This window comes from Bombus terrestris, chromosome 3 (genome assembly GCF_910591885.1).
Source record: "Bombus terrestris chromosome 3, iyBomTerr1.2, whole genome shotgun sequence".
NCBI lineage: Eukaryota > Metazoa > Arthropoda > Insecta > Hymenoptera > Apidae > Bombus > Bombus terrestris.
Window position 1 is genome coordinate 12537384 of NC_063271.1, and position 15059 is coordinate 12552442.

The 15059-nt window shown below is 40.8% G+C and overlaps 1 protein-coding gene across 2 annotated transcripts in view; it reads right to left on the bottom strand.

Moving 5' to 3' along the window:
- LOC100648429 (titin) overlaps positions 1-14826 on the bottom strand; it is a 63378-nt gene extending 48552 nt beyond the window's left edge. The window contains exons 1-2 of one of the 2 annotated variants that reach the window (XM_048404706.1): positions 14623-14826; positions 14277-14535 (exon numbers count right to left, since the gene is read on the bottom strand). The gene's annotated coding sequence lies outside the window, so the exon portion shown is untranslated. Of the gene's footprint in view, positions 1-14276 lie in introns of both variants that reach the window. The other variant, XM_048404707.1, reaches the window with a different exon arrangement.
- Between the last annotated feature and the right edge of the window lie 233 nt (positions 14827-15059).

Genomic DNA, 15059 nt, shown 5'->3' on the forward strand with positions numbered 1-15059 from the left:
GTACGATACTCTGTATTTTCTCTTCCACTCCTTTATTGCTTGACCCTAGAGAGAGGGTACGCCTGTTCCGGGGCGATAGTAATTAAGTTTTACGGCGAACCTTCGACCCGATTTAAGATACCGGCAGAGGTAATGCTTTAAGCGACGCCGGGCTGTAATAATATCTTCCTCGCCGCGTGATTTCTTCCTTTGAAATTTCTACCAGCCGGATATCGTGGTATTGTATGAATGAGAAAATTATTTCTAACAAGCGCCTACCAAATCCTATAATTTCTTATCCGATTCTTTGCTCCCGAATTCTTATCAATTCTACTCAATCGGGGCTTTACGAGGCCGGCGAGAAGTTTCATCTCGATATTTCATCGAAACCATACGAATTTACGCTTTAATATCGGTTTCTCCCTCGTCGTCCATGGTTGATCTACGACGAGAGCATAAGAAAGCCAGATAGGGCGAGAGAAGCAAAGGTGTGCAGTGAATCGAAAGGAAAGCTTACGAAGAAAAGCCGGGGGAAAAGAAAGAACCGCTGTGTAATAGATTCAAAGGGAGGAAAGGAAACGTGGCACTAGCTGGTTCGAATAAAACGACCAAGACGGAGCATACTTTGTTACTATCTTATTACGAATCTCCACAAATGGTCTTCATCAAGGTAAAGCCGTGTTCTACCAGCTTAATGCTCCCTCCGCCTTCTTTCGCACATTCCCTTCGACCTTTTTCCATCCATCGTTTCTCTACTATACTCAACGCGTGTTTTCTTGGTGAGAAGAGAACGAAGGTGGATGGACTTCGGCTCCTAGTGGCCCACGAAGAACAGCATCGAGAAGGAGAGTTGTCGAAGACGCGAATGAAAGGGAGTCGATTCGACGTTATTAATCTCAGAATGGCGGTCAGGCGCGGCCATGACCGTGATAGTTCGGTCATCAAGATGTGTAGATACCGAAGTGGTCAACGGGTTCCACAGTTCATTCTTCATGGGTGACTTTTGCGTATATGCGAATGCCGGACGATTAACGATCGTACCTCGCGTTGCGCTCGTTAAGCGACAGTTTCTTCTCCCTTCGAGATGAACCAGCATAGCGGCCAGGTAACCATTCCAATGGAAGGAGAAGAAGAAGAAGAAGAAGAAGAGGAATGAGAAGAAGGAGAAGAAGATGAAACTGGTACACCGAGATCATCCCTTCGGTCGAAGACGAATGATCCGGACTCTGGGCTGGATACATTATCGCCATGTGTACGAGGCAAAGGAGCTGCACGAGCATCGGACGACACTTTCGTAGAATCGTGGATCGAGTACGTGACGACGATGGCGATCTGAAAGAGGTCCTCGAGAGCCAAGGTCGTACGACTAATAATAAGTCGGTAGGTAGGAATCGATTTCCCCATGGATCACGACCGGTTGCTTTCGAACCGGGACGAAGATGTGGGTTGATTGTCCGTCACGATACGAATCCTGCGCGACAGTTTCTCTCTCTCTCCCTTCATTACTTACACATCGATATTTCGTGAATTCGTCGAACGATATATATGGTTACTCAAGTTGATCTATATTTCAGAGTGACAACCGGTGAAAGTGGTGACGCGAGATCAACGTTGCTTCATATTAATCATTTATAACTGCAAATCGTTATTCGTTTACGAAACTTGTTGTAGCAATTCCACCTATCTTTTACCTTGCATGAAACTAGCAATTGGAATTTTAACCTTCTATAAAGGAGCGAAATTTCACTCTTATGAGAAAAATGTCGTACCGATTAGTTTATATAGCTTGCATCGAGAGTTGCCTCTTTTTGCAGCATAAAAGGAATATCGTCCCATCGGATAACGGTTTCATTGGATTTATAGAAAATAGAACGTGGTCGGGCAAGCGTGTACCGACAGTTACATAATTTCCAATTAGCCCATTGCCAGCGAGTTTTTCTCGTTTCTCCCGCGCAAATAATCGTGCGAAAATTCTGACAACAATCGTAGGAAGTAATGGGTAGGGTATAGACGAGCATACGAAGATCGGCTAACGTGTACCAATCACCTACGTGTACTGATCATGGGGATTTCCTATGTGTCACGGTTCCGCTCCATTTTCTCCTTTTCTCGTGACGAAATAGGATGAATACGGGATGCAACAGCAGAATAAATAAATAGTTGAAGATAAGCAATAAAAATATCCGCGAAGAAATCACATTGACCATGAAAAGTGTAAAGAACAAAAGACAAGATTAAAGAACGATGACGATGGAAACCAAACTTACTCCAAAGGTACTTGGAAAGAGAAGATAAAGAGAAAATAATAAGAATAAAATGAAATTAAATAGCAGAATGATTTTGAAATGATTCATTAAAAATGATGAAAATGATGAAAATGAAATGATGAAAAGGGAAAGCAAGTATTAAGTAAATTTTAAGCCTTATTTTGTCTACTTAATTCCCATTCACTTGACTTCCAGGCTTCAAAATATTTAGGCTTTAAATTAAAATAAAAAGACAATGAACAATACCGTAATTGTTTTTTTCCAGTAAAAATGAAACTTGGATCGATCTTTTTCAGCGATAGACACGTTAATTTAAAATATTTCGATATCTATCGATCGTCTCAATCTCACTCGTCCGTACGAAATGATAAAAATGTCAGTTAGCAATTCGAAGAAGGAAGTACATAATGTCGGCGAAATACGGTCGAGCGTGTTCAGAAAAGTCTCTTAAGGCCTCCATACTTCGAAATCAGTCTCTTGGATCGCTCTACGAGATCAGCTAATAGCGTTAAAGCAGAAACTAAGCACCGGTTAGAAAATTTACCGTTAGCACCGGCCGATTACCATTGGAGATTAGTTCTCGCCCGAGATCGCGTTTATATCTGCTTCAGCTTCGAGATGTTAGGGGCTGCCTTGCCATTTTTTCCCATTCCTCTTTTCCTTTTTTCTTTTCATTCTAAACTCGATTAAATCGGCCGACGCTCTTTCTCCTCGCGTGCGTTTCATCAACGGTAAAGTTCCATCGATTCACGGGGAATTTGTATCTGCTGCATGCCACGATATCGTATCACGAAAGCCCCGACCAGTTTATAAATCGTTGCTCCACGTTCTCATCGATCTTTCTCGAGCCTCGAATTAACCATAAATTCTGTAATCGAGTCAGAGTTCGAGTTGCACGCCGGGCATTTTATTTTTTCCTCTTCTTTTTCTTTCCACCGGATGATTCTTCGGCGTTGGTTACAGGAAGAACGAGCTACTACAAAGTTACATTACACTTATTTCTCTTCCTCTTTCCCCTTTTTCTCTTCGGTTTATTTTCACTTCCTCTTCTGCTTTTCTTTTTTTAATTTATATCACTCGGTTAAACCGGTTTCGTGGCATACCTACATTCGATAGAGGATGACGTCATAAAAAATTCCCAGGATCGCGATGACTTGCGTCAAGCTGCGCATGTTGTATGGCGAGAAAAAGCCACGAGGACGAAATCACGATTTCGTTTCTCATTAACTGAACACCGTTCGACCTCGAAGCGAGCCCACGATGAATCGATGAGGCGAAGAACGAATGATATACAGGGTGTTTCACCTAACTTGAACTTATATAACCTTTTGGAGACCAGTATGTTGGAACGATATTTTTATTTTACTGAAAAGATTTTGTTATTGCCACCCGGAAGATAAATTTATCAATTAATATTCTACGGAATGCTATCTTTCTGAAAATCTCCTATAATATTTTATTAAGTCAAATTATTAAGTTGAAAAATGGAATTACGTAATCTTCGGCAAAATTATACAGACAAATAAGATATTGACCTTTTCGTCTCATTAAAAATTTTATTATAATTTTATTAAATTTTTATTATAGAATATAATTATTTTTTTCTCATACATTAGCTTCTATAAAACAACTGTGTACGAAAAATTCTGCAACTTGTGTGCGAAAAATTGTTCTGAAATTTTTATTTTCATACAAGGGATATTTTAAATGATACAGTTAGACTAAACACCCTGTACATAAACGGAGCCTGGTCGATCTGATTGCGTACGCGTGCTCCTTTGATTCGTTGTATAATGTTACGTGCTATTGTACTTAATTCCAACGCTCTTACGGTACCCTGTTCGCCAGAACCGCGTGCACCGGCATCGCCCCTTCGCGAACGTCGCTCTTTCATTGCCAACTCTAATAAATAACCCTAGCAGCCTTCGAGGATGCTCCGAATATGGAAGATTCGCTGGAATTGAATCGCACTCTCTCTCTGATAGCGAAGCCAGTCGATTCTTCCCTTTCGGTGCTGCCTGTGCTTTCGCATGCGGTTTGTCAGTTTTCGCGTCAGTTTTCTGCTTGGAAAATAACAGGACTAGTTCGAGCTGCTTTGGTCATGGTTCGTTTTGCAAAATGACTTTCTTAAATTTCATATATTTCAGAGAATGGTAATTTGCTATAAAATTTCTGATAATGTGTAGGAAAGAGTAGTTCTATGCAAGAAAGTCGAGAAGATGTGTGAGAGCAATGAAGTAGATTAATTTATTGAATTTTAATCCTTTGAGTGCTTAGAATAAGTACAATATTAAAGAACCAAGCTATGTACAATGTACATGCACAATATTAAAATATAGGTATAAGTAAATAACAGATCGAGTTCCATATTACGAGCAGTTGAAGACCCCAGAAGATGGATATTTTCTCGTTTATATTCGTTTATTCTACGCAGCACTTAAAAAGATAATCCAACATTCTACTTTATCACTTGTATCAAGTTAATCCGATATAATCTAGAACAGCATTAAACAGTAACATGTTACAGCCCGTGTTACAGGTTAGCCAACGAGTGCCATCGTTTTATGCGCGAAAGTTAACACCGGTTATATGTGACAAATCGAGAACGATTTGATAAGACCTGTTGGAACTAATGACACCGATAGGATAAGTAAAAGACGCGGAAAATTCCATATAGAAGCGTGAAAGGCATTGCGTCTTATCTACGATCGAACCACCTGTTAACGATTCACGAAGAGTGACGGTCGACGGTGTTATAAAACGGAACGATCTATAAAGGCCATTACACAGCTCAATAAAACGGCCCCTGGTAACCTGTTACCGGTTACCGGATTATTTCGTGAATAAAATGACGTGTGTCGCGTGCATGTTTGTGCCTCGCCTTTATACCACACCGGAGACAGAAAGAATACGTCGAAGAGGAAACAAGCTGAAAGAGAAGGGAACAAGAGGTGAAACAAAGATGGATAGGTCACCGACCGGTTGTCAGTGACAATTCCAACGCGCGATATACAACCGCTGTCCAGATATATCTACATTGTTGGAGGAAGTAGGCCAATAGTGCAGGTTCACTAAACCACCGCGAACTGGATTATACACCTTTATTTTCGTTTGCTCTGGAACAACAAGGGGTCTGTAGTGTTTTAGGTCAACTGTCGCTCAACCGAATTTCGTAAAACCCGACGACAGCTGATTTGCATCGTGTTAGTCATCCAAGAGGACACGTTTTGTGCACGAATCACGATTCACGAATTTCGATGTTTTTCTTTTTCTTGTTTTTCTTGGCAGAGGTTTTTCGAGGCGAGTGAATCAGTTGAATGATTCAGCGAAGGACAATTCGGAAAGAACGTTCGATTGTGACTTTTATTTAATGAGGAACCAACACGGCGATCGAATGGTAATCGGTTTCAGAGTCGTGTTACGTATTGAGGATGACGTAAACTGTGTTATGAGAATTTTCAGAGAATCGCGTATTTCGTGAATTATTCTGAAATGCGAATTTTGCATAAATTTCTAAAAACGACTAATGTATTCTTAAAGGAAGAAATTCATGTTTTTGTAATTATATAAAGTCAGGTTTATTGACTTCTCGATGTTCATTGAACTCTGCATAAAAAAAGCATGGCATCAACATACGAAAGCAGATTCTACAGAATTTGGAAGAACTATCAAAGTAATATATGTAAACCGCACGTGGATAAAAAATGTCCATTTTTGTTCATTTTCTAAATTTTATATCATTTAACTAATTTAACATAACACTGCCGATAAGAGGAATAAATTTATTGCGTCTAAAGAAACGATATAAGCCCAGCACGTTTCGTGTAACATAATTAATTAGTATTTTCTAAATGCTCAAGAAGTGTGAGGAAAATACATGCATATTTAATTTCAAAATCAGCTAAAGGAACAGTTTTAATAACTCATAGAATTTTATACAATTATTCTCCGATTTTCAATTTTACTCGAATTAATTACGCATTTGCTTTATTTCTATATAAAAGAGTTTGCCTCTGCATCACATTGAAACGCATCTAACGAATTGAACATTTATATTGCCTGAAAAATCAAACTACTTTATACTACACTAATTTTAATATAACCCCTCATTACAATCACTCCAAACTTTAACCAACCCTCGATTATGCTTCAGCTTCAAACAATTCTATATATAATTCATACAAAAGTTGCAAAACCAATATCCGATTGATTACCATCATTATTATTCATGTATTTTGAAACGCAAGAATTTATTAACCAATTTAATTATTTAAAAGAGATTTCAATTATTTCGATAATATTTCAAACGTGCTTGATTGCGCGGGTTCATAAGAGATTTCTCAGCTATCGGAAATATTGACAGCCACCATGGGAGAATTCAGAGCGAACGAAATCGAGTCGGCTCTCGTCGATTAACGTTCTAAAAACCGTTCGTGCGCTCGTGCAATACGTGCGACGAGTCCAAAGCTCGGAGTCGATTCGTGCGCGCATTGAAATTCTCTCGGATCTCGTTGGACAGAGTAGCCGATTTTTATCGAGTACACGACCGGTTACCGGGCAGACCTCATAAACCGCATTCGACATCGAGGCACGAGTAACCACGTAAGGAATACGAAGTATCACAAGGTAAATTCATTCGTGGTATTTCAATCGGCCAGACAGAAACCGTTCGAAACCCGTTCAGACCGCGAATCCACGAACGCGCCGACACGCCGACCGTGAAACCGTGCCGCGTGAATTCCAGCACGATAGTAGCGTGTCACCGATAACCCAACGATAATCATGCTATTAATCGTGAATATCATGGTTGTATCGGATTTTGATCACGAGCATTATCGATAGGTGGTCTGGGCTATTAATACGCTCGGGTTGACGATCGTTTGTTGAGGGCTGCGAAAAGTCGTGTAACGTTTGGAGTAACGTAATCTCGAAGCAAGTTTCGTTGTGTTCTTTTTACATTCTTCACGAAAGAATTGTATACTGGGTGTTGAGAAATAAAAGCGTAGGACTGTAAGACGGTATAGTAGAAGATGTAAGAATTGGTTCATTCAGGATTTGTTTTTTTTTCAGAAAAAGATGTAATTCTGTAACTGTGTTTTAGAAAACGTCCAATAACTTAAGTGCACAAATAAATCTCCGAAACGAAGAAACATAACTAAAAATAAAGTTATTAAAGAAGTCTAACAGAAATATTCTATCACGATTATTCTTTATGGTTTAAAAATTATGTTGATAAAGTATCTCTTCGAGAAAATTAAAAATTACATTCTACACTGAAAAGGATTTACGTTAGGTTAAACATTTCCTGTTACCCTCAGTGCACATTATAGGTCCTTACAGTAAGTATCCTTCTTTTTCTTCTTCTAACATCGTGTATATCAAGGACTAAAAAAAAAATCGTATTTATATCATGATGTAAAAACTATAAATGCTGTATAGTACTTAAATACATAGGAAAAAGTGCCAATTGTAGACTATCGCTGCATACACAGCACAATTTAGGTACAACAATCGATAGATCGTATCATCTCGTGTAACCCCAGGACGATAACATCAAAATGAAAACTCTTTGACAGGAACGTTCGCAAAACGGACAATTCTGTAATTGAATTTCTTTGTCCTCCCCTTGATAGAACGTTCATTTCCGCGATACTAGAAATTCTTCTTCGGGAATGGAACACGATGCGAGCAATCCACGATTCCGACAGAAAGTCGATATATCCAGTCTTTCGTTTTATTTTTATTTCTCGTTCTTTCGTATGTGACGGCTCGGCAGAGCGTTGGAACCGATTCTATCCACGAAAAGAACCAGGGCCGTCAAAATGAAAATCGTTGAACTTCCTACTCCCTTGTACGAGTCATTGGCCTGTCCGGCGGATTTTTCGACGGCCTGGTTCATTCGCATTCACGTGTGCGGACCCGAGCGTATCCAAATTCCGCGATAATCGTAGGAGGAAACCGTATGTTGACGGAGGAACGTATCGTGGTTGGTCTCTCTTTGAAAGATTCGGCTACGGGGAACAAGGCGTGACGTTGAATTAGCACTTCGTGTACGAGGCACGCGTGCCTGGAATACGAGGTGGTCGCATTGTCGGTACCGCAAGCTCCGTGCGAATAGAATTCGAACGTGATCGATGTCGATTCCTCGTTTGAAAGAACTTTTTGAACTCTATTGTCGCTCAGTTTTACGATTGCAAGTCGTTGACATGTAGTGTTTCCAACTTTGAGTCTCGAATCATCGGTAACTGTACACTAACATCACTTGGTTGTAAATTTATTTTTTGTATGCATATAGTGATTTTTTAGGAATTGCAAAAATGTTTGTAAAGGAACTTGTTAACGATAGAATTGGTAAATCTGCCAATATTGGAAACTTTGGATCTTCCTATTTCTATGATCGGTAAAAATATTTACGAGGGTTAGGTGAGTTTTAATGTAAATGTTTTAGCCGATAGGAAAGATATTCACAATAGAATGTGAAAGATTCAAAGAATTTGCGGCAATTTGGGGGAATTCCCGACGGATCGGTTGAATTTTCGAAGTTTGCTGGACGTTTAGGGAGAAAGAATAATTGGTCGTGTCTTTTGAGCAGCCTTAGCACACGTTGAATACAGGATTTCACGGGCCGATAGGTCGAGTCTTCGTGTTCGATATTTTTAATAGCCCTTTTTGGATAGCGACCGAAGGCCAGTGGCCGACGAGCCGGCCGTTCGCGGGTGTTCGTCTTCTTTTTTTTTTTTTTTTTTTTTTTTGAACCGCTATATAGCGTTGTAGCCCGGTCGATAGGAAGCGCTGCCTCTTTTAATGCTCCATCGCTTCTAAATAGTTTGACGTTCAAAAGATGTAGCCTGACTACGTTCGTCAAACGGTATATAACCTGGCTGTCGGTTATATCACCTAGGTATACAGCGTTCAGTGACACTTTCGACTTGCTGAAAATGATCGATCGAACGTGCTCTGAGATTCCATAAATGGAGTCTAAATTTAACGAACTACATTTTAGTCTATCGGATAATACGTTTATCGAATAATGGATAAAATTAGAAGTGTCGAGTCGGAAGACAAATACAGCCTCGATTTATATTTAGTTTTATTATAATCGTCGAACCTTCGATTGCATATCCTTGAATAAAAATTCGAAGTATTTAAAATTCCCGACATGTAGAATTGAATATCTGGAAGCTGCATCACGAAGCCAGTAGCCTCGATAAAAATTCGATAATTAAATTTCAGGATATTCATTAGAGGATATTTATGAAGATCAATTAAAACGAGGACTTTTGAATGTTATACAAAGGCGGTCGATCGAAGAGAATCGCCTTTTTCTGGACAAAGGCGGCCTGTCGGTCGCACGACCCAAATTCGTGGCGCGGCACTAACCGCATCTCTGAGTTTTTACCGTTTCGTGTGGGTCTGGTACGTGATTCAAACGGTCGGTCAAGCGAGGAGCCGAATAGAAGAGGCCCAATGACGGCGCAAGCACATAACAGAGCACGAATTCTTGCTCAACGATCTCTGTCTTACTTTGGATACTTTCACTGCGATAATGTCGAGTAGTTTTGACTCGTTTAATGCGCGAAGATTATCTCTCTCCTTAATGGTAGTGGTGCGATTCATGCACGCACCGTTTGCCCGGGAATCAACGGTTAATTATTTAACAGTAACAACAAGAACAGCAACAACAGCAGCAGCAAGAAATGGCGAAGCGGGTGTAAAAGTGATCGTGTCGTACCAAGAAGTTGTGCGACATCGGTTCATCGCGTTGCCCACTGTTTGAAAAGCTAGACGGCGCTAACGACAATGAAAGAAAGCTTGTGTGCGTCTGGTCGAGCAAAAACGTCTACCTATGCGAAAGGGGGACTACGAAGCAGACGAGAAGAAAAGAAAAACTCACAGCCAACTATAGTCCAGCCAGCTATTACCGTCCATAATTAATTCGTGGCACACCTAACTCAAAACCTGCCACGGTTGGCTTTTCTCTCTAAAACAAGAACCATTCCATTTTCCTATTACCTTTTTCTCAGTTTTTATTCTTCCTTTGCAATTATGTTTAATTCGTCTTGCAATTCGTTCACGACGACGAGAGCAATCACGTGAAGTAATAATTCAGCTTATACATTCTGACTTTTAATAGATTCGATTATTCACTGAGCACTTTAGCACTTCAATCATGACCGACATTGTCATAAATTTGCGTCAGCTGATTTTTCACAGGTTTCTTTTTAAGATTAATGGTTTCTATGTCAATTTTTCGATGCAAATTTCGTAGAAAGTGTTTGCTTTATTACGAAGCATACACTTCGAAGAAAATGTTTTTCAATGTGAAGCTTTAATATGAATATCGTATTCGATAAATATGGAAGCAATTATTTTCGTACGTCAAAAAGTTGATAAAAGTAAATTATATAGCGCAAAATTATCAATAGTATATCGATCATTTTATCGACACTTTTCATTATAGAAATCTATTAATAATCAAATTAACTTAGCCTAAACTGCAGAAGACTATTAATTAAGATCGTATCCGTCATTTAGATGTAATTTTAAATGATTTATTTACGATATTTTACAGAAATAATTCTAATGTCCATGGCGATGTCGCGAGTACTCGATTTTGTGTTACACGCTATACCTAAGTACGAAAACGGCTTACGTAAAAAGGATTTTTCTCCTTTTCTTCTTCCGCGATCGATCGCAATTAAGCTCTCCCTTGTAGAATCGATTCTCCACGGTTATTGCACGCGGATCGCGTGCCTGAGATAGCTCCTTACTTACACTCCATTACTCTATTTCATTTTCGTCGCTGTGTCTAACAAGGTAGCCAGAACCGTGGCTGCCCTCTCGTGCAATACACGACTAGAAGATGGTCTTGGTAATTAGCGTTTAGTAATTAGCAATTAGCTGGTCGAGCCGTAAGTAAGAAACCGGGTAATCAACGTATTGTACGACGAATATGCTGATCCTTCTTCCGTCGCGAAGAAAATACGCATGCAAATGGTACGATGTAATCGAGGTCTCACGTAGTTTAACTATTCATTTTTCTTGGAAGCAATATTTTTTCTTTCTCTTCATCGATTAAAACCGTTATGAGTCTCGAAGAGGTAGAGGACCTCGGTGAACGATGAACGATGAAACGTTTATGCGATTTAGAATTACAATTGTGGCGTTTTATAATTATATTTTTCTATGTACATTCCTAACGAGCATGTAATATTGGAATTATATAGGAATGGGAAATTTGGAGATGAAATTCGTAAATATTGTAAATTATCGAAATTGATGTTTCAAGCATTTAGTTTTGAAATCAGTGCGAACGAGCAATTGTTGGAGATGTTACGATTTCGCGTTGGTGATGTTTCGTGATTACATTTTTGCGTGTATACTTTTAACGAAGCAATGCACAGAAACATATAACGTTTCAGTACACTAGCGATGCGACGTTGTTGCTATTTCGCATCGGTGATATTTTGAAATTCAATTGGTTCAAATTTCTAAAGATTCATGCATACGAGAAATAAGAAATTTGACAATGCGGTTAAAGCTTTTGGATTGCAAAATCATGGATTCATGTCTCATTTCGTATCAATGAATCTCTGCAATTCAGTGGGTGCACCTAAGTATATGATGCCATTATTATAAATATAATCTACACAATATATCAGTGATACTGTACAATTCGGTAGCTTTGTACATATTTCTAGTATATCTAACACGATCATGCGCTATTGCATTATCAGAAATATAAAGCTGTCTAATCATACACTAGCATCGCTCATTTGCATTAGACTTAACAAATCATCATGCATAAACTGAAAGGCAAAATTTGAAAATCTTGAAATCCTTAAGAGATATAAATTCAAGATTTCGAAATTTTTAATAAAAAATTCAAAGTCATGAAAAATAATATCATAAGCCATCGTTCATTAAGTATACGAAGCACTATCGGTTATCGAACTCTCCCAAGAAGAAGGAGTTCACGAAGACTCGTAGCACAGCGTGAAGTAGAAATACCGAGATGGCTTCCACGGTCGGCGATAATTAACGGATAACACACGGTCGCATAATTAATTTGGTTGTTGTTATTATATAGTACGCAGGAACAAAGTAAATCGTTGATTAAAAAGCCCGCGTTTCCTGGCAAAGGTGATTCATGGATGCCACGGATCGGCTACGCGCACGCTCGCTGAACGTAATGATCACGGATCATAATGCAATCGTAACTTCTCCGACTACTTCGACCGTGACAAATTCATTCTCTTTATCCTCGATGAAGAAACAAGATCGTTTCTTCTAGAACGATTTTTCGTTCAATTCGCGAACCATTCATCGCAAATGTTTACATTTTCGGGACTGAAATCAAAGCTTTACGCGAGACCTCGACTTTAATCTTTGCTCTCAGCAACGGTACAATATCATGCTAATTTTCGTCTTCATTTCATCGTCGTCGTCGTCGTCGTTGCATATAACATTGAGAATTCGATTTAACGGAGGCATTTGAGGCTCATTCACGCGCGTTACACCGTGTCGCGCTCTCGAGGAAAGGAAACCCGAGGTCTGTTTTACGCCGACGGGATACAAAGGAGCCCGTGCGCCTCTATAGATTCTCCTAGTTTACATTTTTCGTCTCTGCTGGCGTGTCGCTCACAGGAACGATCCATTATTCCGATTCTTGGAATTCCTTCTAACTCATTATGCTGACGCGCGTTCTACCTTTGCGGACCCTATTTTATATTCCGTAACCGGCGGACCCGCCAAGGGAAAATCGATACCGTTTCGACTATTCTCCCCTTTGTTCATAGGCGAAGGGAACGATCAGATCTCTCAACTATATAGATTCTGAAGATCCCTTGTTCTAAGCAAACTTTTCGTGAACAGTTGGCAGAATCAGGAAAGAACTTTCTATCTTTATTTCTTTCCTGTTTCGTTGTTCGTTTTGTTATTCGTTTTCTTTCGATCGATTTCGAGGTTTCGTAATGTTAATCAACGGCGGTTATACGGATGTTACAGGTTGTCGAGATTCGCCGCGTTGCTTCTTGGTATTCACGTATCGACGGTGTTTGCCTCGGTATTCAGACACGGTTTCTTAATTGTACGAGGTGTTCGTGCACGACAGACTAGCCTTCACGGCTGCAAGTCGACACGCATACCTATTATACCGCTGCGTTGAATTATTTAGGCCCGGGCCTCTTTGACTCCGTTCCGGAGTCGAACCGGTCCATCCTCGCGTGACTTGTTGCGAGCGACTCACCCGCGCCGGAAAGACGCCTTTAGTCACCCGTTTTCCCGTAGCGAAATTGGAATTTCCCTTTTTATACGTTTTCCCTTCCCCTTCTCTCTTTTTTTTTATTACTATTATTAAAGAACGAAGGCGATCGTTTGACGTAAGATAATGTTTAACCGTAACCGGTGTATTTCGTTGTTACGTTGCTACTCATTCGTAATTATCGAGTTTAACCGATACATAACAAGTGTATTTCGATCGGCCACGATGTTACAAGGTGATTTTACATTCGACGCGGATTTATCGATCTCTTTCCGATGACTCAACGTGACTCGTGCGATCGCATTCGAAAGTTAATCGGATCACTTTGCACGTTCGTGTTCGTATCATTGCTCGACAACAGCAAACGAGAGCCTTACTCTTCGAAGACCTCCCTTATCCCTTGTACATAGCAATACATACTTCCATTGAAAGAGCACTTTGAGATCAACGTATTCCTGCGTCGAGGCACATATTACTTTTTGGTCACAGTTTATAAAATCCACGGTCGAACAACGACGACGAAGACGGCGATGAAGACGAGAACAGGAGAACAGCGAGAAGCATGGTCCGTTTGATCGCGAGTGAGAGCACAGTGCAACAGAATCACTGATCTTGATCACTTGGTATCACCATCGAGGATCGAGGAGAGGCCGTTTCGCGAGCGCGCGCGGTACCGAACGTATCGAGCTCACAGAATTATATTCCACCCTTTTTCGCCGGCTTTTTCATCGCACTAACGAATAAACCACACTGTTTTTAAGACTTACCTATCCAGGACGGTCGTCAACGGCAGACGACCCTGACGATGCTGTCCGGCGACGTGTTCTTCCGGATGGACGCGTGGCCGGTTTCGATTCGATTCGAAAATTTTTTGTGTCGCGGTTGTAATCGTGCTTCGAGATCTTCCCGTGGAACTGTTATTAGAGTCGATGAACCTTCGGTCTCACTCTTCGAAAGAATAGCGTAACGTCTCTCGACGGGGACGTCCCGTGGTGAACACGGGTTCGGCAGATCGCGATCTAAAAACTACCGATCGACAAACTATCGTTAACTATCGTTTTCTTTTCTTTTTTATTTTTTTTTTTTTTCTTAACAAGGATCCAAGTTGCACACCGAAATTCTTATTTCTCTGGCTGGTCTCTCGCACCCTCGAAGATCGAGCGATGTGCGAGTCCCGAGCACCGTTCTTTTCTCCCGTTTTCCCCTGGTCCCCTGTTTCTTCTTTCTCCCTTTCTTTCTCTTCTGTCCCCTCAAAATCACCGCGACACCGCACCGAACAGAAGTGAACTACTCGTGCGCCGCCGGTTCACGGTACCTTAAATACCTTGGCAGCCGCGCCGCCGCCACCGCCGCCGCCACCGCCGCAGCACGCCACCGCCACCACCGCTGTGCGTCGTGCGGCCCCCTACCTCAAACTCGCCCCACGCCGCGCGCGCCGATTGGCGAGGGAGAGGAGCCGATGTGTGCCCGCCGGCTACATCAGAGCATCCTCTCTTCTTCTCTCGCGCCATCCTGTCTCTCAGTCTCTCTTTCACTTCTTTCTCCCTCCC